Consider the following 26,713-nt stretch of genomic DNA (forward strand, 5'->3'; position numbering starts at 1 on the left):
ACCCAAACACTACGTTATCTTTTTTTTTTTTAACAAGACCCATATTGGAACCTAGAAGTAGTTCCACAAAACTCTTTTCCTATCCCTTTGTGTCAGGTATACAATCTACTGTCAACCTGAGGAGGGGGTGGAGTCTAGCCTGTCAGTCAGGTCGCAGCTTGATGACTTCATTTGGAGGTGCAATAGATATAACTAGCTCACTGGGGTCCAGATACACTCTCTCTCTGCTACACATTCCTGTTGACAAACCACATGAAACTACACTGATGGAGCCAGAGCCTCGGAGCTCCATGAAGACCCACATCAGCACTGAGATGCTTCCACTGCCACCGGATCCACAAGACTTTCTGCCCACTGGCCTGTGATCTTCCTGCATTCAGCATCATTGCATATGCAGCATGAATCTGTAAAGGAATTTATAGATTGGTATCGGTATATGGGCTAATATTGGAATTGATCTGGACTGGGTGGGGATGTTTTCTTAATATACAATTTCTCTTGGTTATAAAGTTCTCTCCTACACACATATGAGTGTCTATGGATTTGTTTCTCTAGTGAACCCAGACTACCACACTCTTTGAGGACTAAGGTACACCCAACCTAAACTGTGGTATTTTCAAACACCTCATATGCATGGGAAAAGCTGGACAAGGACGAAGATAAATTGAAGAAGAATTGGTGTTTTTGAAGTATGGTATTAATAAAGAGGGCTGAATACAAGAGAGGGCTTCAGAAAATTCATGACAGAATTCTGTTACCTTTCAATTTAATTGTTTTGTGAACTTTTGGAAGTCCTGAGTAGTTCCAGAAACCTTTCATGTTTTTTAGAGTATAGGTCATCCCTGGGTTATGAATACCAGGCTTACTTTTTTTTCTTAATTGTTTTATTAGAGGCTCATACAACTCTTATCACAATTCCTACATACATCAATTGTGTAAAGCACATTTGTACATTCATTGCCCTCATCATTCTCAAAACATTTCCTCTTCACCTAAGCCCCTGGCACTAGCTCCTCATTCCCCCCACCCCTGCTCCCCCCTCCCTCATGAACCCTGGATAATTTATAAATTATTATTTTGTCATATCTTGCCCTGTCTGACGTCTCCCTTCACCCACTTTTCAGTTGTCCGTCCCCCAGAGAGGAGGTCACATGTAGATCCTTGTAATCAGTTCCCTCTTTCCAACCCACCCTCCCTTTACCCTCCCAGTATCACCACTCACACCACTGGTCCTGAAGGTATCATCCACCCTGGATTCCCTGCATTTCCAGTTCCCATTTGTACCAGTGTACATCCTCTGGTCTAGCCCGATTTGTAAGGTAGAATTGGGATCATGGTAGTGGGTGGGTGGGGGGGGGGGAAGCATTTAGGAACCAGAGGAAAGTTGTGTGTATCATCGTTGCTACATCGCACCCTGACTAGACCCTTCTGTGAGGGGATCTCCAGTGGCCAACAAATGGGCTTTGGGTCTCCACTCCACACTCCCCACCTCATTCACTAGAATAAGATTTTTTGTTCTGATGATGCCCGATACCTGATCCCTTCAACACCTCGTGATCTCACAGGCTGGTGTGCTTCTTCCATGTGGGCTTTGTTGCTTCTGAGCTCGATGGCCGCTTGTTTACCTTCAGCCAGGCTTACATTTGAACCACAGTTACAAACCAACTCTTGCAAAGTCTATTACATAAAAAATTGAAGTAACCGCAGTGGTTCATGATGACAAAGTGTGTTAATTTGTAAAGTGTATTCAAATATTTATTATTATTATGTTTAAGTATTTTCGAGTATCTGGAAGTATTTTAAGAAAATGCTTTATGCATAGAAACATACACACCAAATAAAAGCAAACTCTCTGCTATTGAGTTGATGTTGACTCACTGTGACCCTACAGGACAGAGTAGAACTGCCCCTGTGAGTTTCTGAGAATACAACTCTTTATGGGGCTAGAAACCCATCTTTCTCCCCCAGAGCATCTGGTGATTTCAAACTGCTGACCTTGAAGTTAGAAGTTGTGTTAGGCCGGGTTAATTAAAGAAACAAATCCAGAGACGCTCATATGTGTGTAAGAGAGAACTTTATATCAAAGAGCGATTGTATATTGAGAAAACAGCCCAGCCCAGTCCAGATCAAGTCCATAAGTCTGATATTAGCCCATATGTCTGATACTAGTCCATAAATTCCTCTTTCGACTTCTGCAGCACATGCAATGACGCCAAATGCAGGAAGACCACAGGCCAGTGGGTGAAAAGTCCTGTGGATCTACTGGTGGTGGAAGCATCTCCAGGGCTCTGACTGCCATCAGCGTGGCTCCCTGTGGCTTGTCAACAGGAATGCAAAGCAGAGAGAGTGTTCTGCCTCTCCTGTTTTAAAAAGCATTTTCTTGGACCTCTTACAGCTCTTATCACAATCCATACACGTGTCCATTTTGCCAACCACATCTGTATATATGTTATCATTATCTCTTTTCAAAACATTTTCTTTCTCCTTGAGCCCCTGGCATCAGCTCCTCATTTCCCTCCTCCTCTACTCCTCCTTGGTTCCCTTGATAATTTATAAATTATCCTTTTTAAAATTTTCATGTCTTACAGCAACTGCTGTCTCATTTCACTCACTTTTCTGCTGTTCGTCCCCCTGGGATGGGGCCATACGTTGATCATTGTGATTGCTTCCCCCTTACTACCCCTCCCCTGCAACCCTTACCCTCCTAGTATCGCATTGGTCCTGAGGGGTTTATCGGTTCTGGATTCCCTGTGTTGTGAGCTTGTATGTGTACCAGTATGCATGTTCTGGTCTGGCCAGATTGGTAAGATAGAATTGGGGTCATGGTAGTGGGGGAGAGGAAGCATTAAAGAACCAGAGGAAAGTTGTGTTTCATTGGTGCTATACAGCACCCTGACTAGCTCTTCTCTTCCTTGTGCCCATTCTGACTGGGGGTGTCCAGTTGACTACTGGTGGGCTTTGGTCTCCAGTCTGTCCTCCCCCATTCCCATTGATATGCTTTTTGTTTGTTTTGTTCTGGGTGTTTGATGCCTTATACCTGATCCCATTGACACCTCATGATCACACAGGCTGGTGTGCTTCTTCCATGTGGGTTTTGTTGCTTCTCGGTTAGATGGCCACTTGTTTATCTTCAAGCCTTTAAGACCCCAGATGCTATATCTTTTTTTAGTCGGGCACCATCAGCTTTCTTCACCACATTTGCTTATGCACCTGCTTTGTCTTCAGCGATCGTGTCAAGGAAGGTGAGCATCACAGAGGGCTGTGTTCAGATAGTTCTCGCATTGAGGGAGTACTTGAGTGGAGGCCCAATGTCCATCTGCTACTGTAATATTTTTAAAATAAATATATGTACACATTTCTATTCTCCCATCATTGTATATTAATGTATTTATATATATACATGCCTGTATTTAGACTTCTATAACTGTCGTATACCTCCCAGGTATTTCCTCTATTTCCTTTTACTTTCCTTCCACCCCAATATTATGTTCGGCCTTTATTTAGGTTTTGGTAATTCCTCTCGGCTACATGGCCTTTGATTGATGTAGGAGGTCTGATGGTCAAGGTGTTTATTGATGGGTGACTAATTAGTCTCCTGTGCCTCTGTTTACCTTGCAGCTAAAAGCATTGCGAGATAACTCAGTTATTTGTGACCCCTTTATGACTCTCTGTAACCCTGCATGTCATTGTGCTTATCTTAGAACATAGTGCTGTTATTAGTCAAGTGTTCAGACAGTGTGCCTAGTTAAGTAATGTTCACATAGCTAAAGGTTCAAAATGTTTTTTTAAATTTAGTGCTTTAAGATTTACTTTGTAATCATTCCCTTGTAAGAAAAGTATAAAAACCAAGCTTTGAATATACTTGGTACTTCAGTCCTCCCAAACTCATGCTTTGTGTGTCTCTTTCTTTTTTTCTTTTTTGTTGGGTGAGAGAGTGAATTAGTGAGTGAGTGAGTGAATTAGTGAGTGAGTTGAGTGAGTGAATTAGTGAGAGGTGAGTGAGTAAATTAGTGAGAGTGAGAGAGTGAGTGAGTGAATTAGTGAGAGAGAGTGAGTGGGTGAGTGAGTGAGAGAGAGTGAGTGAATTAGTGAGAGAGTTGAGTGAGTGAATTAATGAGAGTAAGTGAGAGAGTGAGTGAGTGTGAGAGAGAGTGAGAGAGTGAGTGAATGTCGTGTGTCTCTTTCTTTTCCTTCCATCCGCATGCCTCAGTTCGGACCCAGCTTGATGCCGGATAGCTGGTCTAATCACCTGCAGATTGAGAATTGCACCCCAACTCCCCAAGCATCTTATGCCCTCCTTGCCATCAATTTTAGATCACTTATTTTTCTCTTGTCCCTGGGTTTGTTGGCACCCCCTCCTTTTGCCCCATCTCTCCATCTCCCGTGGGCCTGCCTCTTCTGATGGCAGAATCAAAAGAGAGGAAGTTCCCAGAATCCTCATGTGAAGGCCACGCCCACCAGGAGGTATCATCAGTCTGTGACCTGATTGACAGGCTAGACTCCACCCTTCATTCTTTTATCAGGCTGACCTGAAATTGTGTAACTACCATGGCAGCCCAATTCATAACCACTTCACCACCAGGACTCCTACAGAAAGGTACACTATATAGTCAATACACTATATTGACCAACTGATGGTAGACATGAACCACACCTGATTGTCCCAGTGTCTACACAAGTTTGACTTAAATGTCAGATTAGGAATGGAAGTTGCTCATAATGTGGGGACTGCTTGTAACATACTTGGGTCATGTTGTGAGGAGAGACCAGTTTCTGGAGAAGGACATCATGCTTGGTAAGGTAGCAGGGCAGCAACAAAGAGGACGGCCTTTAACAAGATGGATTGACACAGAGGCTGCAATCCTGGGCTTTAGCATAGAACGATTGTAAAGATGGTGCAGGACTGCTGTGCTTTGCTCGGTTGCACACAGGGGCCCTTTGAGTGGCACCTGATGACGACCATGACGGGGGTGCATTTTGAAATGTCTGATGCAACCAGATATGGAGGGGAAGGGGGTACTGTGAGGTATTCACAAGGAAGTGCAACCCTACCTAGAATTAAAGTAGAACAATGCGGGGTCCAGACATTTCACACTGCTGTTCCTGGTGCCTCCCAAGTAACAGGGAGAAAAACTAACTCCAAACGAGTAATCCAGCTGTGAGCATCTGAATGGAAGGTGGCATGATAGGTTAGACTCCAAATCAGGCAAGAAGATAGTGCTTTAATCAAAAGGCAGACGCACCACACAAAACATATCAAATGTATGTGTATTTTGATGATCAAATGATGATGCTAAAGCCGTGTCTTGTCCATTGAAATTTGGATTAAGATTTTAAAGTTGATCCACAGTTTTGCATTGGTTTATTCTGGTTCAATCACCTCCCTTCTGGGAGTTTGTGTTTTCATCCCAGCTATACGGAATCAGAATCTCCATAGTTCAACAAGATCTCCAGGTAATGCTTATAGACCCCCGGCAGCTTTGAGGGGTGTGTGTGTGACTTTGTTCACATATAGATTCTGATAGAACATATCTGGGAGAGGAAGGTGAATTCTCAGCAGGGGGTCGAATCAGAATGAACTGCTTCCAAGCCCTGCTTTTCTGAGAGTGTGTGCAAGGTGTGGCCATGGCATGGAAGCACATGCATGGGGCCTTTGCAGGCCTTCTGCTCACCCACCTTCAGAATATGCTCATCCCCAGCGACTTGATGGCTCTCTTCCTCCCTTGCATAGTAGCAGGCAGCAGAGCATGGTGTTAAATCCTGCACAGTCAAAGGATTGGCTGGGTGGACAGAAGAACATAGCATAACAAGGAGGGGGAACAGCCGCTGAATTGGCAAAGATGAAATAAAGGGATATTTTAGGAGCTCTTTGTGAATATGAGATGGGAGAAATAATCATTGCAAGCTGATTTATTATGTACTTGTCTTCTCTCTGAGAGGAAGCAGGCTTTTGTACAGTTGGTTATTGCAGAGTACATGGCACATTAAAGATACAATCAAGATGTTTAAGGCATATTGAATGACACTAGAGTTAAAGTAGGTGAGACTTTTTTTGTCATGATCCATAAATATAAAAATATCAGTGGCTTAGGGATATTTCCAGGGCTTCAGTTAAGATGAGGCTCCATTTCCCAAAGCAAGATATCTCTAACCTTTGTTATTTTGAGGGTAGGTGGGGTTGAGAAGTGATTTGGAACCTATATGGATGATAGAATAACATGCTTTAAACCCTGGGGTCATTGACATGACGCTGGCTTGTCTTTTACAAGAGATAAACCTTGTTGCGACAACAGAATGAAAAGACTACACAGCAAATATGGAGTACTTAGTGGTGGTTATTATTTTATTATGTTTTATACCTGATTTAATTCCATCTTATCTTTGAGTATGGTGATTGTCAGGCTTTGCGTCAAATTGGCTCGACCTGTATTCTCAGTGGTTGGACAGCTGAGGCCGCACCATAATATTGTTTCCCATAATGCCATCAGTTCCATGCTGGGGTCTGCCATGAGCCCGGCTGATATCTCCGACTTAATACTTAAGTAGATCTAGTGCAGATTCACTCTTCCTGCTGTCCCCATCCTGTGTCTGTCATGTCTGCGTCTGGTTCTTGAGCTAATGGCCACGGTGTTGCTTGCTGACACTGCAAGCCATCAGAGCCTTTCCACCTTGGACTGAACTACAGACCTGATCTGCTGACACCCACCAGCCGGTGGTCTTCCTGCCTCCTGTTCTGGCAGCCCTGGCACATGCGAGCTTCAAGAAGAGCCTCCAGTTTAACATCATCGGCCATCATTCCGACCTTCCCGTTCAATGCTCACAATTTCACTCGCTTGCCCGGGTTTTGCTGGGGGTAAACCCCAAATCCTTTGGAATCCCCCGCATATGTTTGAAATTAACCAATATGTTACTAAAGACTCTGAGTTCACTTTGGATTTACTTCTCCTGCCCTTTTAAAAGCCAGTTAGTTCAATATTTGGGTCCAATGGGTAAGGCTGTGGGACTTCACTCTCATTTTTGTTTCATTTAATAAAATTGTAAAAAGTTACTTATTTTTTTACAGAGCATTTCATTGGGGACTCTTACGATAATCCATACATCAATTGTATCAATCATAGCTGTACATATGTTGCCATCATCATCCTAAAAACATTTACTTTCTATTTGGACCCTTGGTATCAGCTCCTCTACCCTGCCCCTCACCTTCGTTACCCCTTCATAAATGATAAATTATTATTATTTCCATGTCTTACACCGACCGCTGTATCCCTTCCCCCATGGTTTCTCACCCCCCCTCGGGTGTGGTTGTGTGTGTGCTTTTGTGTCGATCATTGTGATTAGTTCCCCCTTCCTCCCCTCATTTTCCCACCTTCCCTGTACCCTCCTGGTATCCTGAGCCCCGTTTCTGTTCCTGAGAGCTTGTATAACCTGGATTCTGTGTGCCATAAGCTCTTATCTGTACCGGTGTACATGCTCCGGTATAGTCCAGAGTGGAAGGCAGAACTGGAGTCATGGCAGTGGGGATGAAGAAGTCTCAAAGAATTAGAGAAACAGTGTGTTTCATTGGTGCTACACTGTGCCCTGGTTGACTCATTCTTTCCTGGTGACCCTTCTGGGAGGTGATTTCCCATTGTCTACAGATGGGTTTTGGGTCTCTGCTCTGACTCCCTCAATATATTTGTTGGTTTGGGTCTTCTGATGCCTGATACGTGACCTCATCGACACTTCATGATGGCACAGGCTAGTGTGCTTCTTCCATGTGGGCTTGTTTCTTCTCTGCTAGATGGCTGCTCCTTTAACTTTAAGCCTTTAAGACTGCAGACTCTATATCTTTTGATAGCTGGGCACCATCAGCTTTCTTCAGCACATTTGCTTTTGTACCCATTTTGTCTTCAGCGATCATGTTGGAAGGGTGAGCACCACAGAATGCCAGTTTGCTAGAACAAAGTGTTCTTGCATTGAGGGAGGGCTTGAACAGAGGCCCAAAGTTCGTCAGCTATCTCAATGTATTGCCATATAAATATATGTACCTAGATCAATACCTCTATTTTTATGAATTAATAATGTGTTTACATATGTATACACCTATGTTTATATCTCTATTCATAGCTTTGCTTCCTAGATCATTCCTGTTTCCTTTTACCTTCCTCCTGTCCCACCATCATGCTCACCCTTCTTCTGCCTCTTAATATTTCCCCTCAGCTAGATCGCTGTTGCTCCAACACCCCAGCATCTCTACGTCCTCCTTGTTGTTGATTTTAATCCCCTAGTTGTTCCCCTGTCTGTGGCGTTGTTTGCTCACTGCTCCCTTCCCTCACCTTCTCCTCCCTGCCAAGTCCCTCTGGAATTGTCAGTCCAGTTGCTTTCTCCTTGGCTTGCTTCCCCTGCCTATGTTACATAGATAGGCAAACCAAAAATAACAGAGACAAAACAAAAAGACAACAGAAGATTGAATAAATAAATAAATATATATATATAGAGAGAACATCTAACAACAACCCTGAAAAAGCTTACATAATTCCAGGTCTGTCTGCTAACCTTTATGACAATCTCCCCACTGGTCCTGAGGGGTTTCGGGAACTGCCCCTCCTAGCCTAGAGTCTATTTTGGGGGCTTCCCAGGGGCTTTGTGACCTTTTTCCCCCCCGTTGCTCATATTTTATGCTCCCTTCTGAGTTTGTCCCACTGTGGGGGTTCAGAGTGTACTCACCCCCGGCCACGTGTCCCCAGTATTGTCCTCTGTTGCAGTATGTTACAGTGAGGGAACATTATGTCTCAAGCGGTGTGCCCTATTGTCCTTCTGTGTAGGGATGTCGTCCTCAGGGCACGGTGTGCTGACAAGGGGTCTAGACCCTCATTTTCTCTTTTTCCTTCTTGGGCTGCTTCCATGAGGGCATGGCATGCCGGCCCCTCTCCCCAGCCTGTAGGTGTGGTGTTGTCCTCTGTAGCGCATACTTCTAGGGAGGGGTCAGTTTGGATATGAATGGGCCTAACCCTGTGGTCCATCTGCTCATGAGTTGCTCCAGGTCGTTACTGTACTCTGAAGGTCTGGTGTGCAGTGGTTGGGTCTGCATTGCAGACTGTCATTCCATTTCTGTGGAGACATAAACAATACCTCCCCCCTGTGGGGGTCAGTGTCCTTCTCCCCCAGTGCCATTGTCTCCCTTTTTATTTTTTCCCCCTTGGAATAACATGTACATCCTTGGGTTTGACCTGTCCCCCACCTGACTGCCTGTACCTTACCCTTAAAGGATGAGATAAGTGGCCTTTCTTCTATGCCTACTGTGCTGGTTACACGTACCTCAGTGGGCTCATGTTGTGCTTGGCTAACTGCTTAGCATAATTTCCTCCAACTCTCCCCATGAGACGAGGTGCTTCATTTGATCGTCAGTGCTTTTCAGTGCTGCATAGTCCTCCACTGGGTGCATGTGCCAGAGTTTGCTAATCCACTCATCTATCGATGGGAATTAGGTTGTTTCCAATTCTTTGGGATTGTGAATTGTGCCACAATAAACATTGGAGCTCTGACAACTGGCCGAGGTCCATTTCTCACCCTTCTGGGTATACGCCGAGTAGGGGGATTGCTGGTTCATCAGGCAGGTCAATTTCCATTTGCTTCAGAGATCGCCAGATCGCTTTTCACAGAGGCTGGAGGTATCTATGCAATCACCAGCAGTGGAGGAGAGATCCTATCTTGCCACATCCCCTGAAATATTTGTTGCTTTGATTTTCTGATTTAGGCTATCCTCAAGGGTGTTAGGTGGTATCTCATGGTTGTTTTAATTTGTATTTCTCTGATGGCTAATGATCGGGAGCATTTTCTCATGTGTTTATTGGCCATCTGGGTCTCCTTTGTAGTTAAACTTCTGTTCAGGTCTTTTGTCCACTTCCTCAGGGGTTAACCGTTTTCTTCTTTTTGCAGGCTAGGAGGGTATTGTAGATTTTAGTAATGAGCCCTTTGACATTCAGAGTTATTACCACCATCTGTGGGTTTGTTGCTGGTTGGGCGCTTTTCTATCGCTCTTCGTAGCAGCGTGCTGTGTTTCTGGGGGCTTCACTCCTGCTTTCTTTTCCATCGGAGGCCGTGTTATCTTGCTGGTTGTTTTCAGCATGCCCACTTGTGCTTGAGCTGTGCTGCATGTGGACGCCGGCTTTCTGACCACGGGGAGTCAGCCAGCATTTTCCTCAGGGTTGGATGTCTTAAGGCATATATACGATAAAAGATCCTTTTATTGGGGGAGGGGGCCTCTTACAGCTCTTATGACAACCCATGCATCAGTTGTACCAAGCACATTTGTACGTATATTACCATCATTATTTTATAAACATATACTTTCTATTTGAACCCTTAGTATCAGTTTTTCTCCCCTATCCTCTTAATTACCCTCATGACCCCTGGATAAATTATAAACTATTATTATATTTATATTTTACACCGACTGCTGTCTCCCTTCCTCCACGGTTTCTGTTGTTTATCCCGTGTGTGTGGGTGTGGTTATGTGTTGATCACTGCAATCAGTTCCCTTTCCTCCTCTAAACTCCCTCCCCTCCCCCTCCCCTTCTGGTATCACCACTCCCTTTCCTGTTCCTGGATTCCATGTGTTGTGGGACCTTACCTTTTATCTGTACCAGTGTACATGCTCTGATCTAGCCTGAAGTGAAAGGCAGGAGTGGAGTCAGCATAGTGGGGGTGGTGGTGGTGATTCCTTCCTTGTGACCTTTCTGTGAGGGGATGTCCCGTTGTCTACAGATGGGTTTTGGGTCTCTGCTCTGACTCCCCTCATTCTCAACAATATGTTTTTTTGTTTGTTTGTTTTGGGTCTTCCGATCCCATCGACACTTCTTGATTGCACAGGCTGGTTTGGCTTCTTCCACGTGAATTTTTTTCTTCTCTGCTAGATGATCATTTGTTTAACTTTAAGCCCTTAAGATTCCAGATGCTATATCTTTTGATAGCCAGGCACCATCAGCTTTCTTCACCACATTTGCTTGTGTACTCATTTGTCTTTAGTGATTATGCTGGGAGGGTGAGCATCACAGAATGCCAGGACAAAGTGTTCTTGCATTGAGGTAGGGCTTGAGAAGAAACCATGGTATTTTCAGTTGCCTCATCTATATGTGAAAGTTGGACACTGAAAGAGGAAGGCCGAAGAAGAACCCATGTGTTTGAATTTGTAGTGCTGGCGAAGAATACTGAAAGTACCATGGACTGTCAAAGAGACAAACAAATCTGTCTTGGAAAAAGTACAACCAGAGTGCCCTTGGAGGCACGGTTGGTGAGACATCATGTTACATGGATTGGAAATGCTGTCAGGAGACATCATTCCCTGGAGAAGTAGACATCATGCTTGGTAAAGCGGAGGGTCAGTGAAAAAGAGGAAGGCGCTCAATGAGATGGACTGGCACAGTGACTGCCACAGTGGGCTCAGGCAGAGGACCCACCGTGAGGGTGGCACAGGACTGGGCGATAGTTTGCTCAGTGGTGCACAGGGCTGCTGTGGGTCAGAACTGACTCGATGGCATCGAACAGCTGCACAGCACAGCAGCAGCAATGGCCGAAAAAGACTTTCAAGGTCCTGGACTAGAGCAGCTCTTGTGTAAACGTGGCCAAAGACCCACACCCGCCAACATTTACGTGGAATTTACTGAGTGTGGGCGTTTGCCAATTCTCCTCTTCTTGCTTGGCAGAGGATGAAGACAATGGTTCCTCAGAGATTGTCAGAAATGCCTTCTTTGCTTCTCTATTCCCCTCTCCCCCTCCTCCCTGCATACGTCCAGTAGAATATTGATCCCTTCTAGCAGAGTGCCAGGGAGGCGAGGAAAGGGTATTCCAAGACTGGATTGAAGGACAATCAGCTGCTGATGGTTGGCCCCTGGGGTCATGCATCGCTTTATCAATTCATGTACCTATTCATGCCTACAGTCATTCATTCTGGCATTCAGCAGCTATTTGTGGAAAGCCAACTCTGTAACCCAGACAGACAGTTTAGAAAGGGAGATAGAGACTAAATCAATAATGCATACAAATAACGGGATGCATCCTGGTGCTCTGATGAGGAAGATGAGCATAGTTATAGGGGGCTCTAGCCTTACAAGTCACTCCCCACTCAGCCCCTGCCCCCAAGGGAGTGCTGTATCTGCCATGTGAGTGGAACCTAGCGAATGACCAGAGGGCAAGCTCTCTATGGCGTCACTGAGTCCGAGTGGACTCGAAGGCAGGTGTAATACAATGCTTCGTGGTTCCGCGGAATTCCACACCAAACATATTGAAACACATCTTTGCAATCAGTAGCTGCCTGATGACAAGTTCCCTGCACGTCTCTTAGTCTTGTAAGGGCACCTTAAAAAACAAAACAGGGACCAATGAGGACAATGCCTTCAGAGGGTGTCTGCTGGGCCCGCTAAGTTCTGGGCAGAGCGGGCAGTGCAGAGGGCTATGGTGACTGTCCTGAGATTCGAAGAGAGTAATCTTGTTGCATTTTCTCAAAGGACAGGGGACAGTGCTGGGTGTTCTTGAGGGAGAAGGAGCCCTGACGGGGTCGTGGATTCCTCAATGCGCTGCTACCCACAGGTCAACAGTTTGAAACCACCAGCTGCTCTGTTGAAGAATGCCGAGGCTGTCTGCTCCCGTCCACAGTTGCAGCCTCGGAAGCCCACGGGGGCACTTCTACTCTGGATTATGGGGTGCTGGGGGACAGAAATGACTCGATGGCAGTGGAAGGGCGAGCTCTAAGGAACACTGAAAACTGCATCGGTGAGAAAGGACCAGGAAAGTTGAGCTGAGGGATTGTTTCCACCACGACAGTTCGCCTGGGAGCGAGGGCTGTTTTATGAGGACTCTCTGGGAAAGTGTACCCTGCAGTTTCTTGCACCATCACTTATTTTTGTTTCCCAGACTTAAAAGAATGCTTCAGAGGAACCAAACCGGAGTCCTTTGAGGATGCCAAACTGCTGTTCTGACACGGCATCCATCCAAGCGTAGCGAATCCTTCAGGAAGGGTTAGAAAGACGGCAGCAGGGCCTTCAGCGATGCGGACAGTGAGAAACACATTTAGACATTTTTGTTTCTATGGCTTTTTGGCAAACCTTTTTGGCTTACTTTCATATAATGTGGCCTGTGAAAAGGCGTCCTGGTTATGGCATAGTGGTTAAGAGATTGGCTGCGGTCGGAAGGCTCTGCAGTTTGAAACTGCCCGTCTCCCTGGAGCAAGACGGGACTTCCTCTCCGTCAACAGTCACAGCCTCAGAAACCCACGGAGCGGTCACTGCGAGTCGGCATGGCCGTGTGGCAGTGGGTTTGGTGTGGTGTTATATAAAGCTTCACGCACAGATGGGAAGCAATAGATTAGCCTAAAGTGCAGGTGGGGTGTTGTTGGTGAAGTGATCCGACCCACCACACCCTTGCTTTAAAGACTATTTATTGTAGCTCGCTGTTCTTAGAATACATGCAAAATACTTTTCGAAGGTCTCCCAGGACCTGGTTGCTCCCTTCCTGCTGAGACTCCTCTGGGGGCATTCCTGCACCTGCCCTTTCACTCCCGATTTCCTGACTTGCTGTGCTCCAGGTCTCAGATGCCACAAATCCTCTTGCTGTTGTGTGGCCTTTGGCTATGACATGACATTGTTGGGAGCTCTCCTCCCAGGTCTCCCTTTGCCAGGTTGATCCCCCGACAGTCCACCCTCAGCTTCAGTAGCCTGGATCCCCGCGGGCGGCCGGCAGCAGTTTTCTTCATCATGCTTAGACAAGTGGCATTTTTGTGTTGGTGGTTCTTAATTTCCATGCTCTCTGACACAGTAACCCACGAATGTGTGAGAAGGCAGCTGCCATGGCTGGGAGGAGCAGCCGCAGGAATGAGGGGGCTGTGGGCTTAGTGGTGTGGAGCTGGGCCGGGCATGCAGGAGTGGATAGGACCGGGGCAGGGCACGGCCATACTCTCTGTGGCCTTTCTTTCTCCCAAGCGTGTTGAAATTCCCTCAATGGCCGTTTTTAAGGGGATTATCAATGCCCAGTTTAGCTCTGTAGGTAAAGAACGCATCACAGATTGATAAATTGTGCGGAGTCCCATCTCTGGGAATTCTAAGAAAACCCTTCAACTGCAGATGAGCTCTGTCTGGAGAAGGCCGCGGTGCAGGGTGGTGGGCCCGGGAAGAGTGGTGCCCTGCAGTACAGCTGGCACTCGCCGAGTGCTCCTCTTCCCCGGTAGGGATGGGGATGGGCCTTGCTGGGTTTTTTGTTAAAGAGCCACGTGGCCCAATGTCTGTAAACATTCTTGTATTCGTCCTCTATTGCTGTGTAATAGATGATCACAAGTTACAGCAGCTTCAGATCATAATGATCAGTCAGTATGTCTCCTGGCTTCTGTGCGTCAAGAATTCCGAATTCTGACTTGTCTACATTCCACCCTGTCTGGGGTCTCAGGGCTGTTGGTTTGGCAGATGGATGTGGCAGTCATTGGAAGACCAGCTCATGTTCGTGCCGGTGGTCGATGCTGCTGTTGGCTGGGGGTCTTGCTGTGTCTGCTGGCCAGGACACCTTAAGGTGGCCCCTCAAGGGCTGGGTTTCCCTCCTCACAACATGGGAGGGGGCTGAGTTCCCAGAGCAAACAGCTCAAGAGCATGAGCCAGGAAGCTCTATCCTTTCTATAATCCATTTTTGGAAGGTGCACAACCCAACCGACCGGGTCTGCCATAGTGGATTTGTTACAAGGGAGTCATTGCATCCTCTCTACAGAGAAGGGAAAGGAAGGAATCAAGGGCCACCTTCCTAAGAGAAGGGCGCCCTGGCGGCACAGAGGGTCCTGCTTTGGGCTGCCATCTCCAAGACTGGCTGTGGTTCAAACTGACCATCTGCTCTGTGGAACATGGATTTGCAGTCTCTATTTTTTGCCTTGAAAAAATGGTTTTACCTCAAGTAGATGTTCATATTTACCATATATCTGTATGTTTGTTCTTCTTGATGGCGTGTAAAAAAATGAAGATTTATAACCTCGAAATCTACCAAGCAGTTCTTCTCTGACCTAGAGGCCAGGGGTTGGTATGTTTTTTTAAATTGAGACTTCTCAAAGAATTTGAAGGTGCGTTATATAATCAAAATCAATAACCTAAGACAAAAACAAAACCCATTTCTGTCGAGTGGATTCTCAGTCATAGCGGCCCTGTTGTAGCACAGCGGATAACTGTCCCATCGGGCTTCTCAGGCCTTAAATCCTTACAGCCGGCTGCCGTATCTTCCACCCACAGAGGAGCTGGTGGGTTTGAGCTCCGACTGTTTCAGTTAGCAGCTGTGTGATCCCATCAAGATTCCTTGTGTAGACCGCAGAAAGTGTCCTTGGATAGCAGTGGTCAGTTCAAGTGTAAAAAGGCAATGTCATGGGGACACTCTCATTCTGATAATGCAGGACCCTCTCATAAGGCAGTGCTTTGGCAGCAGCTCCCTGCTCTTCAACCCCTTTAGAGATGTTGGGGCTGAAACATTGTTACACTTGCGTCTGGGAAACGTCTTTCCCTTTGTGTTAGACAGGGTTCTATAGGGAAGCCAAAGCAGGACACAGGAATATATATATTTACACACACAGCAAGAAGGAATATAACAGCTAGTTCATCCACACAGCAGTACAGAGGACTCAGTTCAGCTCACTTGCAGTGAACAGTTAATATACTGGAAGTCCTTCAACTCATGAGGGCCACGTTATGAAGGTCAAGAAAGCAGACAGCTGAGGCTTCTCTAGAACAATGCAGGCAGTCCGGCCACAGGCAGCAAACAGCAGGGCGGGTCACCAGCAGTCAGTGAGATGAGGGGATCCGACAGCCTCAGGCTCAGGTGATGTACACACTAGCAGTGTGGCAAAGCAGGTCTTGAAGGAACCTCGAGCTCTAGCGACACAATCCATGGTTGGCAGTCTCGCAGGTAGTGTAGCTCACAAGTTGAGGCAGAGAAATAGCAGCCACACGCTGGTCCGCTCACCAGAAAGCAGGAGAGAGACAGAGGTTGGGCTTGCTGAGCCATTTATCTCTTTGCCCTCCAATCAAACTGCGGCCTTATTAATCCCACATGTTCCTATTGGCCAGCTTGGCACAGTCAACCTACCTATCACACCCTTGTTTAAAGAAGAGTTGGACAATGCTATTTTAGAGATTGAGGAGGGAGAGAGGGAGGAAGCTGGCGGGGAGAGTCCCTCGGCCACTCGTAGTTCTTGAAACTCTGCAGACATGCAGTGACTGTCCCAGAACACTGGACAGATTCTCAAACTTAAATACAAATTTGTCTTGTTTTCGAGTTGGCCAAAGAGAAAATAAGCCCACGAACCACATTAATAGGGAAGAGTTATTGTTAAGGGAAGGGTCTTTGACAGAACTAGTTTAAATGTAAATTTTATTACTCCAGAGGGCATTTTGGAACTCCCTGTCATTATGGAGCAATTAAACTGCAATTCCTTATTAATTTTTACTCTCTTTCTAGGTTAATTAGTGGCACATAATGTAAATGACATCCCATTAAAGAATAGGTTTTTGAATGTGAGTGGGCAGAGTCTTTTATTTGACTATTCAGCAGGAGTTATTGCATCGAAGTGAACCCACTGCGGAAGACTTCTCTAGAGTTTTAAAGGAGCAAAACTGTCACTTTGAGGATGAAGGTGTGCCTGACCCAAACTGTCATCTTCTGACAGCGCAGACACATGCAAAACTGGACAATGACCGAGGGAGATCAAGGAGGCCTCTGAGTATCGTGCTGGTGGAAAATCGGGGCTAACAGAGGAGCAAGTACCTGTGTTGGAGGAAGGGCAGCCGGAATGCTCCTGAGAATTGGGAATGGAGAGGTTTCGTCTCACACACTCTGGGCATGCTGTCAGCAGAGAGCAGTCCCTGGAGACAGTGGAGTCACTAGGGAGGTACAGGGGACACTGGCCACACCAGGTGACATGTTGGAGCGGTAACACCAAAATGATGGTCTGTAACATGTTTTGTGCAGTATTTCAATGGGTTATTTCTTCTATAAGCATATCCCTGTAGTCACAACAAGTATTCTGTTTCACACAGCACTCTCTCATTTGATGCTGGGTTCGAGAATTCATTCCAATGGGACACAGAACTCAGGGACAATGCTGACGATTTGGGGTTTATTAGGAAAGTGGGCCTGCCACTCTATGGTAAGCTTCAAGCTGAAGGCATTCAGCTCCAGCTCCATGGATTAGCAAGTCCAACTCCCCGAATTAAGTGACTAGAGGCCCCCCGCCCCCTCCATAAGCCAGCCTCCTGCTCCAAACCACTCAGCTTCACCTGGGGGCTGGAAAGTCCAACACTCCGCCTCATGCTTTGGCTGCTGGTTCAGCTCCTGCTGCTCCAGTCCCTCCTCTGGTGTGAAGGCTTCTCCCTGGATGAGGAAGTTCGCTGTGTGGATCCAGAGGATGCTTTCCACTCCTGTGTCTTGTTGGTAGAGAGATCTCTTCTCACTGCTTCTGAGATGGCCCACTTGATATTCAGTAGGATGACCCTCATTCATACCGGAATCATATAATACAGTCAGTTTCTTCCCCCAGCATCCTCTCAGACCCATCAGGGTAAAGCTGTTTGGTGGGCGTTACAGAGACTATGGCCAGAAGAGCCACATTAGGGAATTGACCACCCTACAACGGCAGACTAATTTTGTCTTTAGCCCAGCTTATATGTATACATCTACAAGGTGAAAACTCGTCAATCACATGGCTTCCTGTGCACGAGCTACCAGCGTGCGCTGTTGTTTTTGTTGCTGCCAGTATTTTGCCAATTTTATCAAGTTTTATGGTGTTCACAATGATTGTGGTAATTAGTATTTGTGAACCCATATCAATAACGTTTTCTCTTTTTAGGATGAGTAGGAATCAAAGGAAAATATGGGGAAAAAGTTTTCCACACAAGTACTAATAATGTAATCATATAATCCGATGTAGACAGATTCTACAAAACAGTTTTGTTGTCCTATCTGTGGTGAAGTGAATAACCTGGGATGGCTCTTTGAGCCATGTCTGTGATGCCCACCACATGACATCATGGGAAATGCAAGTAGGGTATGTGCGCCACTCATAGTAGGGGTTGGTCGTTTGACCATTCCACTGAGTATATAAGAGTATCTCATCTCAGAAGCAGGGAGAAGAGAGTCCTGTGAGCATCCCAAAGAAGAGTATGAAGGAAGAGCATGGAGCTCCCTGTCCATAGGGGCAGAGCCAGCAGAGGCACCAGAAGACATGGCACCGTGACCATGAGACAGAGCAAAGAAACGGCACTGAAACTGTGAGGTAGAGGACAGATGCCCTGATCTCAGGAACAAGACAGAGACCGAGTGACCATGGGCCAAGAGAGGCATGCTTACTCACATGGCTAAGGAGTGTCACTGTGGACAATAGAACTGTATCCTTATTGGTCTGTAACCTATTCACTTCCTTCATATCCCCTGTGATCATGAGTATTGTTTGTGAGCTCTGTGTAGCATTGTAATAGATAATGAGCCCAGCAGGGGGGAGAGTGTCATGGTTGGGGGGGGGCAGTGGGGATGCTTGGTGTCAAGGAAGATGGAGCATGGAGGCATGTCTGCCCTCTTCCTGTGGCAGTTGGCTTTGGGCTGGCATGGAGGTGGATCCCCCTTCTCCCTTATGTACACAGAGGCCAGATGTAGTCTCTTCGACATTTCCTCAGTATTTATTTGATCTAAGAAATCTTAAACTTAAGCCACCTACAACTATACTTATTACATATTTTCTCTTCTAGGATTAAAATGGTGTTTGGTGAAGTAGAAGCTAAGTGACAAAGAGGAAGGTCTTCAGTGAGCTGGATCGACGTGGTGGCTGAAACAATTGTCACAAACAGCAACAATTGTGAGGGTGATGCGGGACGGGGGAGTGCTTTCTTCTGCTGCATATAGTGCTTGCTATGAATTGAAACTGACTCAGTAACATCCAACAACAGCAATAACGACAACACAAGGCCTATGAAAGGAAGAAGGGTGACGCCTTCCCAGGACAAATGACGTCTACACTGCTCTGTACATCAGGGTTGTCACAAGCAGGGCCTTACATAATGAACTACCTTTAAACTTTCTGGAAGACGGCCCCGGATCCCTCTTTGAACTCAAAATTGGCAGTAAAAAATGGAGAGCTTTTAAGGAATGGATGTTTGGAAACTGGGAAGAGGATATTGAGATTCCTGAAGTCCTAGAGGCAGTCATCACATGAAGGTTTATCTTTTTGCTTTGTATAAACTGCCATTTGTGAAGCACCCAGCATGCACATGGCATGAGTCAATATGCGTGTTTTATTTAATTCTCACAGCTACCGCACAGGATGAACGAACGAACAAACAAACAAACAAACAAACAGTTTCCTTGGGTCAATTCCAACTCACGGGGACCCAATGTGCTATAGGGCATAACTGGGCTCCAAAGGCTTTTACAGTTTTCCAGAATGGTGGTGATCTTTCAGAAGCACATCACCTGGATTTTTACCCCCACCCCCCGAGGTAAATTTTTTTGGGTTCATTTGCTTATTTTATTTTATTGGGGGCTCTTGCAGCTCTAATCACAATCCATACATATATCCTTTGTGTCAAACACATCTGAACGTATGATGTCATCATCTTTTTCTTTTAAAAAAATCACTTTATTGGAGCTCATACAACTCTTATCACAATCCCCACATGCAGCAGTTATGTGAAGCACGCTTATACATTGTTTGCCCTCATCATTCTCAAAACACTCACTTTCCGCTTAGGCTCCTGGAATCAGCTCCTCATTTTTCTCCCCTCCCCTCCCTGCACCCTCATGAATCCTTAATAATTTATAAATTATTATCTTATCATATCTTATGTTGCCCGGTGTCTCCCTTCACCCACTTTTCTGTTGCCCACCCCCCAGGGAGGAGGTTATATGTAGATCCTTGTAATCGGTTCCCCCTTTCTATCCCCCTGACCTCTTCCCTCCCGTTATCATCACTCTTACCACTGGTCCTGAGGGGTTCATCTGTACTGGATTCCCTGTGTTTCCAGTTCCCATCTGCACCACTATGCATCCTCTGGTCTAACCAGGTTTGCAAGGTAGAATTGGGATCATGACAGTGGGAGGGAGGAGGTGTTTAAGAACTAGAGGAAGGTTGTGAGTTTCATCAATGTTACACTGCACCCTGAATGACTCATCTCCTCCCCCACTACCCCTCTGCAAGGGATGTCCAGTTGTCCACAGATGGTGAGGTAAATTTTAACCAGCAACCTTTTGAATAGAAGCAGAACACTTAACCCTTTGTGCCTCTTAGGGACTTCTGTAACTCCTTCAGGGAGGTCTAATTTTATTCATATGCCCAGCCCAGTCATTCAGATTTATTTGAACTATTTTCTTGTTTTGAGATTCTTTAACTAAAGAGAGAGAACCTCCGTGTGGAAAAGATCTTGGGATTGCCATAGGATCCCTTCCTATTACAAGCGAGGCAACAGAACCGGGGAGGAGAAATGACTGTCTCAGTAGGAAGTAGTGAATCTTGTACGAGGAACAACCCAAGGTTAGTGGGAGTATTGGCTCCCCGGATTTCTGCTCTGTGTAATCTCAGATCTTAACAGAGAGATTGTAACTTGAAGTTCTACCTTCTGAATTGGCTGCTCAAAAGCAGTCATCAACTTTGAAAATCTAGTGAAGCCAGTTTTCTCTGGATGGGAAAACTGTGCGGATAGGCAGTATGGCAGACAATGTTATTTACCAATCGCCCTCTGTGTTAGGTTGGGTTCTCCAGAGAAGGAAGGCCAGTGATGCTTGTAAATGTATGTATATAGAAAGAGATTTATACCAAGAGATAGCTCACACAGTTGTAGAAGTTGGTAAATTCCAATGAGGTTCAAGTCCATAGGTCAGATGGAAGTCAAGGCTTCTCTGACTCATGGAAGCATGAGCTTACAGACAGGAAGCAGGATGATGAAGCAGATGGGCTACAGGATGGTGGATACAGAGGTGTCTGAATGAATCCGTGGTTGGCAGTCTGCTGATGCTTCTGTGATGAGCAGGTGAAACATTGAGATTGACGAACCGGATGCAGGATCCACATCCAGCAGAAAGGGAAGGAGCAGGAGAGAGCTCTGCTCTACTCAGGCTCTCTCTCTTATACAAAAGGCCACCCCCCCATCGACTGTGACCATCACACCTTCTTTCTTCCTTTCACGTAGAACCCTAATTCTGACTGGGGAAAGGGTTCGCTCACCCTCAGTCAAGGTTCATGATCGTTGAAGCCGATCAGGATAACCACTCCTTGCCCCATGCATGCAACCAGTCTCACAGGCTGTCTTGCATCCAGGGCTCATGCGACCTCAGCTGGATGAGATGTAAGTGAAGGGTCTAAGGTGGTCTTCTGGGGAAGCATTTTCTTTCTTGACAAGAGGAAGGAATGCTATGAAGGGGATATGGATAGAACTAAGCCCTTTCCCACTTCCTGCCGTGAAAGTGGAGTGAAACTCTGGAGCTTCCGCAGACATTTGGTGAGTAGGGAACAATCGGCCTGGGTATGAGTAACCAGCAGGAGGACGGAGAGCTGAATGGAGGCAATCCTGGGTCCAACAAGACTTGAGTGAGTGGCCAGCTAACCCCGAGGCTGCCTTCCTCTGGGCTGCTCCCTTGTCACCAGCTGTCAGTGAGTTGGACTCATGGCGATCCCATGCATAATGGACTGAAGGCTGCCCCGTCCTCCATCATCCTCATTATGGATAGTGGGGTAGACGGTTGGGATCCATAGGGTTTTCCTTGGAGATTTCTAGAAGTTGGTTGATAGACTATTATTTTCAGTCTGGCTTAGTTCAGATGGTCCACTAAAGTGAGAATTATAGGCACATGCAAGCCTGCACGGATAGATGGGCATGAGGTGCCTTGGCTGGGAATCGCACCTGGGTTTTCTGAATGGAAGGCATGAATTCTACCATGGACCCTCCTTATGATTGTCATTCAGAAAACAATAAATTCAAAATGGTTTAGGATCCTCTTCGCTTTTCATCAGTTTCTAAAAAGTTATTATCCACTAACTTATTTTGCCGAAAGGTATACTCACTGCCCCATGGAGTTAATAGATCGTAGATGACAGGAGGCTGGGAGAGACAGGGATTGCCAATCTGGCACTGCCCAGGCTCCAATTCAACCGTCCTCTTCTGCTTTTCAGTGGAGAAGAAGAGCATTCTTTGCACGCGATGCCTATGCTCAACATTGCTAAATCTTGTCTTCCCTTTTTGTCTTAGCTTCTCATTTTCAGTGTGAATGTGATCAAGGAAGCAGCTGCCTTGAGGAGCACACTGGTCTGCGGCGGTGTTCGATTGAGAGCTCATTAGAGACTGTGCGGAACTGGTAATGATTTCAGCAACACCGGAGGCAGAGTGTTTGAAGCCAGTGACTGGGAGGATGAAGCTGCAATTGGGAAGATTTGGGCAAAGGGGAGGGGCACTTTCCTTCTTCCCTCTCGGCAGCAGGAGAAGTCATCTCTCATTTTGTTTGTTGGGTTGTTAGGTCAGTCAGCCCAGGGAATGGCTGAACACAGCTCTATTTATTCTCAGAACCTAGAAATGCTGCCGAGAGAGGCAGGGGGGGTGTCGTGGTGAAGAACTGCAGATCAGGGAATCCAGACTCAGCCTCTTCTCTTGCCATGTGCCCTTGGACAATTTGCCCAATGGGGATGAACCTCAGTGTCTATTAGGACTCTGTCGGAAAGCTGATAAGGGTTTCTATGCCCTTAGCAGGGTCTCTAGTTGATGCGGAGGGTTTGTCAGTTAAAGCCCTTCCAGTGGAAGCAAGTCCTAGGACCTGATTCCCTAATTCTGTGGCAAATGTTTTTTTTTTTTTTTTTTTAAATCTGGGCTTCCATCAATGTCAATTCCGTCTCTCTCTTTAGCTCTTCTGAGGCGTATAGTCACCAAAGAGTGAATGGCGAGTGAGGAGGTGCATTTGTAGACTGTTTGGAAATGGAAACATCCCCAACGTCGAGGGTGCACGTGGAGGGAAGGCAGTGGTGGATGCTGCTCTGCTGATGGTGGACCATAAGTAAAGGCAAAAGAAAACAACATTTAACACCCCTACCCCCAAATAAAAAACCCCACACCAAGATAGACTATGGGAGCAGTATATAGGGCAGAGATTCCCAAACTTATTGGGCCTACTGCTCCTTTTTTCAGGGGAAAATAAAAGTTAGTGCCCTGTTGGTAATTAAACATTTTGTATGATAGCCCATAATCCAGGATAGAGTGCAGGGATCTGCTCCATAGGCTTCCTGGGTCATTCCAGCGCCTCACGGGCTGCTATCGCCCACTTTGGGAAACACTGATCTGGGGCATAACCAGGATATGTAGGAAAAACTAGTTCTGCTTTTCTGTGTAGTTCTTTGTCCACTGGCACCTCCAAGATCCAACCTTCCAGAGAACTGTCATGGAGGGTGTTGAGTTGTGGCCCCCAAAGCTATGTCCATGTCAGATTGCTGGAGCTTGTGATTGTGACCTTGTTTGGGAAAAAAAAAAGTCTTTGCAGATATGATTAAGTGGGGAATCTTGAAATTTGGTGCTCTTGACTTATCTAAACCCAAACCAGACATACTGCCGTCTAACTGATTCCAAGTCTTAGCGACACTCTACAGAGTAGCACTGGCCTTCGGCGTTCTGAGGCTCTAACTCTTTATAGGAGCAGGAGGCCTTATTTCCTCCTGCGGAGCCACTAATGGAGTGGAACCGCTGACCCTTTGATTTGCAGTCCAATATGTAACCCACTAGTCACCAGGCCTCCTCCTGAATTATCTGGGTGGAACTTAAATCCAATGCAAGTAAGTACCTTTATAAAAGACGGAGCTACAGATTGGAGTGGCCTAGCCAATAAGACGACTGGAAGCCCCCAGCAGCTGGAAGAAGCCAGGAGCCATCCTGCCCTAGTGTCCAGAGGAGTACAGGTTCCCAAATGTCCTTAGCCTACCACCTTGCCCCCCTTTTCAGAAAAAATTACTCAGCGGCCCTTCTCCCAGCCCCACTAATAAAGCTTTGTGCTATAGTCCATAGTCTAGTGTAGCGTGTAGATTGTTATGCATCGAACTGCTAATCGCAAGGTCATCAGTTTGAAATCACCAGCTACTCCTTGGGAGAAAAATGAGGCTTTCTACTCCCGCAGAGTTATAGTCACAGGAACGCACAGGGACAGTTCTTCCTTCCTCTGTGGGGTTCGCCATGCAGTGAGGTTTGGATCTGCTTTTGTTGCAGCACCTTCCAGCGCCCCCAGGGGGCGGTATTGCCCGCTTTTGGAAACACCGGTGTCCAGAGAGCACAGTCCTGCTGAAACCTTGTGTCCCAGAACGGCGAGAGCTCCTTGTTTTAGTGTTCTGTTAGGCAGGCCTAGAAAGCTCATACCTGCTCCATGCTAAATAAGGACGAAAATACGCCCCAGAGTATGGCAGCCGTAAATGTGCATTTTAAAATTAATCAGTATCGACTTTCTCTTTTTTTAATGGAATAAGTGGGTACCGCTATGTTGTGGATAAGGAACAGCAGAGGGGCAGCGCTTAAATGCTTGTCTGTTCTGTGAAAGGCGTGTGGTTCAAACCCACCCACCACCCATGCGAGACAGACCTGCTTCTGTAAACATGATAGCCCCCAGCCCTTGTGTGTTAGGGTTTGTTATATTAGGTTATACTAGGTTGCTAGGAGTCAAAAATCCGTTAGGTAGCACCTAGCAATAACAATATGTGTATCCTAGTAAAATACTTTAGAAGGACAGTTTGGCAACCAAATGTAACGTGTTCACCTCTTCTGTTCTAGAAAATTTAATTTTAGGAAATTATTCTTTTTTATTAATAAATCTTTTTTGTTTGAGATTTTTTTAACAGCATTTTATTAGGGGCTCATACAACTGTTATCACCATCCATACATATACATACATCAATTGTATAAAGCACATCTGTACATTCTTTGCCCTAATAAATCTTTTTATTGGGGCTCCTACAACTCTTATCACAATCCATACATACATTAATTAAGTAAAGCATCGTTATACATTTGTTGCCCTCGTCATTCTCAAAATTGCCTTCCACTTGGGTTCCTGGAATCAGCTCGGTTTCCTTTTTTCCCCCTCCTCCTCCCTCCCCATTCCCTCCTTCCCTCTGCACCCTTAATAGTTTTTAAATAACTATTTTATCTTATCTTACACTGCCCGGCGTCTCCCCTCACCCACCTTCCCATTGCCCATCTCCCAGAGAGGAGGCTACACATAGATCTCCAAGATCGGTTCTCCCTTTCTACACCCCCCTCCCTCCCGGTGTCGCCACTCCCACCTCTGGTTAGGAAATTATTCTAAGGAAATACAGATATAGAAAGGAGTGGTCACCAAGGCATTATAAATAGAAAATTTAGCTGTCAGGATTTTCCTTTTCTTTTAAATGTATATATTAATTTTCTTTTTAAATTAAAAGATCATTTTTTATTGGGGGTTCTTACAGCTCCTATAACAATCCATACATTAATTATATCAAGCAGATTTGTACATATGTTACCATTATCATTTCCAAAACATTTTCTTTCTACTTGAGCCCTGGGTATCAGCTCCTCTTTTTTCCCCTCCTTCCCCTAGCCTCCCTCCCTCATGAACCCTTGATAATTTATAAATTACTTTCATATTTCACACCATCTGTTTTCTCCCTTCACCCACATTTCTGCTTTCTGTCCCTGGGGCGGCAGGCGGGGGTTGGGGTGTTGTATGGTGATCATTGCAATCGGTTCCCCCTTTCCCCCCTCCCCCACAACCTCTCCCTACCCTCATAGTACCACCACTCTCATTATTGATCCTGGATTCTGTGGACCTGTCATGATTTTTACACAAGTGTTAAAAATGGAGTTTTTCAATAATTTCTTAAATAAGTTTTGATGAATCTGTTCAACAGTAAGCTATGTTACTGTTAAAAATGTATTTCTAGAATAATATCAGAAAAATAAGTTATGGTGAATCTGTTCAACAGTAAGCTATGCTACTATTAAAAAATGTACTTCTAGAATAATATCAGAAACCTGAGAAAAAGTTCAGGGCTGATGCAGATGGGAAGTAGGAAGACTCTGGACTGCAAGATTAGCGGGGTTTGAAACCTACTTTTACCAAGTCCCAGCTCTGGGAGTTTGGACAAATAACACGACCTCTCCGTGTTGACTTCATGGTAACTGTTAAAAAAAATTTTAATGTTCAAGAAAAACGATGGAATGAATTTTATTTATTCAATGCCTGTTTACTGAGTGCCATTCATGTGCCAGGCCTCGGTGATTAATGGCGAGCCAAGAGAACCAGAAATGCCTGTATTCAGAGGACTTATAGTCCAGAGGGAGGTCATGGGGCAGTGAGAGAGAGGAAGGCTCGCAACGAGATGGCTGTACACCTGGCTGCCGCAATGGGCCCGGGCGTGGGAACTATTGTGGGAATGGTGCAGGACCGTGCGGTGTTTCGTTCCCCTGGGCATAGGGTCCCTCCCGGCCAGCACCGCCTCGATGGCACCTAACAATAGTAACACATGGTTCAGAGAAGGCACACTGGTGGTGCAACGGTTAAGCAATGGGCTGCTAACAGAAGGGTTGGCAGTCTGCTGTCATAAAGATTACTGCCTTGAAAACCTTATGGGGTGCAGGAGCGAGGACCGACACTCCTGCTCTGGGTGTTTGAGACAGTGCAGTGGGTACAACCTCAAACTTTCGAGAACTACCTGGCGTGCCTCTT

This window comes from Tenrec ecaudatus, chromosome 2, assembly GCF_050624435.1.
Source record: "Tenrec ecaudatus isolate mTenEca1 chromosome 2, mTenEca1.hap1, whole genome shotgun sequence".
NCBI lineage: Eukaryota > Metazoa > Chordata > Mammalia > Afrosoricida > Tenrecidae > Tenrec > Tenrec ecaudatus.